At 44.9% G+C, this 6,000-nt stretch overlaps 1 protein-coding gene across 1 annotated transcript in view; it reads right to left on the minus strand.

The window, feature by feature from the left end:
• Positions 1-675, minus strand: part of CAMKK1 (calcium/calmodulin dependent protein kinase kinase 1) — a 166,343-nt gene extending 165,668 nt beyond the window's left edge. Inside the window, exon 1 of the mRNA XM_058164409.1 lies at positions 523-675. The gene's annotated coding sequence lies outside the window, so the exon portion shown is untranslated. The remainder of the gene's footprint in view (positions 1-522) is intronic.
• Between the last annotated feature and the right edge of the window lie 5,325 nt (positions 676-6,000).

Consider the following 6,000-nt stretch of genomic DNA (forward strand, 5'->3'; position numbering starts at 1 on the left):
TGTGTGCACAGCCGCCCAGGATACACACCCGCACATGGGGCTGCTGGGGAGCAGCAGAGACCGAGCTACTCCGGACTTTCCCCGCATTGTGGAATGAGGCTCCGGCTGCGGAAAACCCTTCTCGCCTCGCCCGTTCAGTCTCTTCTTGTTCCAAAATCGCCCCCCTCCGGCTAAAAAGGATGAGCGGGACGGTCGGGGCGCTCTGCACTCGCTCAGAGGCAACTTTTTCCCTTCTCGCATTCCCATCTCTCAGTCTCCCTTTCCTCTGGTTTCAGGGTTTTTTTGGCTTCCCCCCTCCCCTTTCTCAATCTCCTTCCTCCTCGCCGAGCAGGGATCGCGACCACCCGCCAGCAGAAGGACGCCGCGTCCGGCAAAAGAACCCGGGATTCCGCATATCCCTTTAGCAGCCTCGGAAGGGAAGGCAGGGAGGCAAGACCGAGTTCTTCCCGAATCCCGAACGATCGGCGCTGGGTCTGGAGCCCGGCGGCTGGTTAAAGAAAACCACCCGAACAAAGGACCTACCTTTTCCCAGCCAGACGGTCCGCTCCGCAAAGCCTTTCGCTGGGTTTCCAGGGGAGCGATCGCCGCGGCTCACCTCGGTGGTTGCCGCAGCTCACCTGCCAGCCACCCGGGCTGAAGCAAGCGGCGGCGGCGGCACTTACCCACCCACCGCCCCTCCCAGGCTGAAGCCAAAGCCGCCTTCGCCCCGCCGCTTTCCCAACGTGCTCCTGCCTCCAACAGACGCGGGCAGAGCGCTCCCACGAGAGCCTCCAATCCGCAGCCCAGGGCGACTGAGCCGGGCTCTGGCGCTTCCTCCTCCTCCTCCTCCTTCTCTTCCAGGGAAAAGCTCCTGTGACAGGCGGCCCGATTGGCAGATGTTGCAGCGGCTCCTCGGATTCTCATTGGACTGGACAATTGCCCGCCCGGGCTCGGATCGCCATTGGACGTCTTTGGAAAATGCTGCTTCTGCCGCCGCCGCTGAATCGCCGCGCTGCCGCCTGCCTGCCTGCCTGCCAAGCGGAGAAAAGTTACCGAGGGACTATCGCGTGCCCGGGCTTGCCGGCTGGAGGAAGCGGTTACGCGTAGGCTTGTTTGTAAGATGAGGGAACCCTCCCCCCCCCCAAATCACGACTCTTTCCCTTTGGGGCTGAGATCTCCGGGGTGTATTTGGGGCTGAGATCTCCGGGGTGTATCCTATGGCATCTCAGGACCCCTCCACAAATGGATATCTGCTTTTCTGTCTAACAGACAACAAGTGGTCAAAATTGGCAATGCTTTATCAAATCCTGTTCCTGTCAAGAGTGGCGTTCCTCAAGGCAGCGTCCTTGGACCAACACTCTTTATTCTATACATTAATGATCTTTGTGACCATATCTCAAGTAATTGTGTTCTCTTTGCTGACGATGTCAAACTATTTAACACCACAGACAACACTTCTATCATTCAAAACGACCTTGACCATCTAACCGCTTGGTCTAAAAATTGGCAGCTCCAAATTTCAACCAGCAAATGCTCAGTCTGACATATAGGAAAAAAGAACCCTAAAACTAAGTACATACTAGATGGACATTACCTTACAGACGACCCCCATCCCGTTAAAGACCTTGGAGTTTTCATGTCAAATGATCTAAGTGCCAAAGCCCACTGCAACTACATAGCAAAAAGCTCTAAGAGTTGTAAACCTAATTTTGCGTAGCTTCTTTTCCAAAACACCACACAACTAACCAGAGCATATAAAACATTTGCTAGACCAATTCTAGAATACAGCTCACCTGTTTGGAACCCTCACCACATCTCTGACATCAATACAATTGAACGTGTCCAGAAATATTTTACAAGAAGAGTTCTCCATTCCTCTGAAAACAACAAAATACCTTATCCCACCAGACTTGAAATCCTAGGCTTAGAAAACTTGGAACTCCGTCGCCGACAAGACCTAAGTTTAACTCACAGAATCATCTATTGTAATGTCCTTCCTGTCAAAGACTACTTCAGCTTTAATTGCAATAATACAAGGGCAACCAATAGATTTAAACTTAATGTAAACCGCTTTAATCTAGATTGCAGAAAATATGACTTCTGCAACAGAATCATCAGTGCTTGGAATACTCTACCTGACTCTGTGGTCTCTTCCCATAATCCTAAAAGCTTTAACCAAAAACTTTCTTCTATTGACCTCACCCCATTCCTAAGAGGACCATAAGGGGCGTGCATAAGCGCACAAACGTGCCTACCGTTCCTGTCCTATTGTTTTTCTTTTCTTCTTCCTATATATGTTTATATGTGTATATACTATATAATCTATTTGTATGATGTTGTGACAAAATAAATAAATAAATAAATAAGTATTTCTTGATTTGATTTTGTTATTCCCTCCAACCCAGATCTCTCTTACTCACTCTCACTCTCCTATGTCGGCCTGCCTATCTCTCTCTCTCTCTCTCTCAAATCTATATCTCCCATGTCTGTCTGTCTATCATCTATATCTATCATTTATCTACCATCTCTATCCCTATCTATCTATCTATCTATCTATCTATCTATCTATCTATCTACCTATCTATCTACCTATCTCTTCCATCTCTCTCTCTCCCCCCCTCTCTCTATATATCTTCCATATCTATCTGTCTGTCTATCATCTATATCTATCATCTATCTATCATATCTAACTATCTATATCTTCCATCTCTCTCTCTCTCTCTATCTATCTATCTAAAATCTATATCTTCCATGTCTGTCTATTTGTCTACCATCTCTATCTATCATCTATCTATCATCTCTATCTCTATCTATCTATCTATCTATCTATCTATCTATCTATCTATCATCTATATCTATTATTTATTTATTTATTTATTTATTTATTTACATTCCACCTTTATTATTATTTTTAAATAAACAACTTAAAGCAATTTATAGATTCATAAAACAGAGCAAAATGGGAATAATTGAGTGATCCACGCAAGCTTCTATAGAAATGAGGGTGTATGCCTTCCTCTTTTTTTTTGCTGCACACAGGCTGTGTTTTCATTACATGCTAAGACAAAATGTAGTTTTCTTGTTTGTGACTTAGCTGGTTGTGTCAAGCCTACAAACTAAATATAGCAAAACTCACCACCCTTGCTTAACATACTACCTCACTGCACTGAATACATTTTGCCCCAGCCCACGCAGTTGTTTAAATTAGGTTAATTTGATAAACCATGGTAACTATGAATAAATATGCATGTTTTGTAAACATAGTCTTAGATTTTCTGTAAAGAACTGTAATGTGAAGGGAGTTATTTTCATATTTATTTTTATGCATTTTTATTTGCAAGTTCTGGGCTATGTCCTTTCCACACAACTAGTTAAAGTGTTCTCTAGCCATTCTTAAATTATCAGAAAGCTACCATCATCATGGAATTCATCTCGGTTTCAGTCATTGCTGACATTACCTCATGAATTTATTATTGGAGGATAAAAGTTGATGGATTTTGCATCTGTGACAGCCGCTGTGGGATAGGATTGACATAAGAGAGAAGATGTTACAGGTAGTCCTCGACTTACACCACAATTCAGCCCAAAATTTATGTTGCTAAGCGAGATAGTGAAGTGAGTTTAGTCCCATTAAGACCTTAACTTGCTGCAATTGTTAAGTGAATCACTGCAGTTGTTCAATTAGTAGCACAGTTGTTAAATGAATCTGGCTTCCCCATTGACTTTCCTTGTCAGAAGATTGCAAAAGGGGATCACGTGATCGTAGGACACTGCGACAGTCATAAATATGAGTCAATAGCTGAGCATCTGAATGTTATCTGTCTGCCTGCCTGTCTATCCATCCATCCATCTATCTATCTATCTGTCCATCCACCCATCCATCCATCCATCTATCTTTCATCTATCTATCTATCTATCTATCTATCTATCTATCTATCTATCTATCTATCTATCTATCTATCTATCTATCTATCTATCTATCTAGAGTTTACTCACGCTTATTTAAAAACAAAGATATATACAGTTTCATAATCTAAACTTTCTGGTTATATCATTATATGAACCCTACATAGCTGTTCTATGTCATAATTGAATTCTAGTATGTGTTACAAACATTTTTTCCTGCACACTGGAGTGGATTAAACTTGAGGATCTTCTAGATGGATTAATTGACCCTTGTCATGGCACAGATGATGTAATGGAATGTGTGAATGACCTTGGGGAAGGAGGAGAAGAGATGTTTATGGAGATTCTCAATCATCCAGGTCATGATTGTCCCATTTTTAAAATGCATCTAGACTTTCTTGGGGGTCTTTCCCCCTTGAAAACGTTTCACTTCTCATCCAAGAAGCTTCTTCTGTTCTGACTGAAGTGTGGGGAATAGAAGGATTTATATTGTTTGCAGTCATGGTCATTGAGGTTTATCTGTCACCTCAGGGTCACCTGAATCAGAGTGCAAATGGGTGTGGAATTTTCATGGGACTGCTGAAAGGACTGAGTTGTAGACAGGAGATAGGTGATGTTTTATTCCTTTCACTCTCTTGAGAGAGGCTACTCAATTTTAGTGTAGATGGCCTCTTTGACCCCCCCCCTTTCAAACCAGTGGTTCTCTCTTTCCCCAATGTGAACTTTGCTGTCTTAAAAATGGTGACCTCTGTTTTTCAGATGCAGATAGACTGCTGAGTCTTGTCCCGATGGGTTTGCTCTCCTGTGTTGTGCCATGCGTTTGTGAAGTGGCTGTTTTGTTTCCTCAAATTAATTCTGCTTTGTTAAAGCAGAAGTTGCCAAGTTTGAGAAACACTGATCAAAATGATTTCAAAATGTAAGCAAACAAGCAAATAATGTTCCAAAACAGTATCAGGCTGGTGAGGGCTGTTTTACACATTGAACTTTTATATCACATTGCAGCATTATTAAGGATATATAGTCTTGAACAGCTTTCCTCCAGCTGGTATTCTCCCACAGTGTTGTAATGTAACCAACCCCACCCACCCACCGTGGTGGGTTGTCCCCGGTTCGCACTTGTTCTATAGAACCAGGTAAAATCAGCGGGAGGCTCCACCCACTGACCCAAACGTCATCAAAAGCGATCTGCGCATACGCGCAGGCACGATGTGAACCGGTAATAAAGGTAAGTAGAACCCCTCCTTGAACTCCCCTTCACAAACACAATGGTCATGCTGGTTGAGGATGATGGGAGCTTTAATCCATCACAGTTTCAGTGTGCTATATTAAGGAAAGATGGTCTGAAAAATTAATTACATTCCTTCCTATCCTTAGAGAGTGGAGGCAAAAGGAACAAATGGTGTATATCCTCCCACATCTTACTGCAGGGAGCGCTGGCATGTTCATAATTTTTTTCCCCCTTAGGTCAAAGCTATACATTTTTTCTTTCACATACCACTTGCTGAATTTGTCAACTGCAATTATTTTTCTCACAACTGTTCTAAAATGATGCATGGTAGTACGGGTAGTACGGGTCTGGATGGGGAGAAACAGGCTCAAGCTCAATCCCTCCAAGACAGAGTGGCTGTGGATGCCGGCATCCCGGTACAGTCAGCTAAATCCGCGGCTGACCATCGGTGGCGAGTCATTGGCCCCGATGGAAAGGGTCCGCAACTTAGGCGTCCTCCTGGATGAACGGCTGTCTCTAGAAGATCATTTGACGGCCGTCTCCAGGAGAGCGTTCTACCAGGTTCGCCTGGTGCGCCAGTTGCGCCCCTTTCTGGACCGGGAGGCCCTATGCACGGTCACCACGCCTCGTGACGCCTCGCCTGGATTACTGCAACGCCTCTACATGGGGCTCCTTGAAGGGCATCCGGAGGCTGCAGTTAGTCCAGAATGCGGCTGCGCTGGTGATAGATGGAGCCCTCGTGGCTCCCGTGATAACACCCATCCTGCGCAGGCTGCACTGGCTACCTGTGGCCTTCCGGTGCGCTTCAAGGTTTTGGTGACCACCTTTAAAGCGCTCCATGGCATAGGGCCGGGTTATCTACGGGACCGCCTACTGCGACCAGATAC

The sequence above is a fragment of the Ahaetulla prasina genome, chromosome 1 (assembly GCF_028640845.1).
Source record: "Ahaetulla prasina isolate Xishuangbanna chromosome 1, ASM2864084v1, whole genome shotgun sequence".
NCBI classification, from domain to species: Eukaryota; Metazoa; Chordata; class Lepidosauria; order Squamata; family Colubridae; genus Ahaetulla; species Ahaetulla prasina.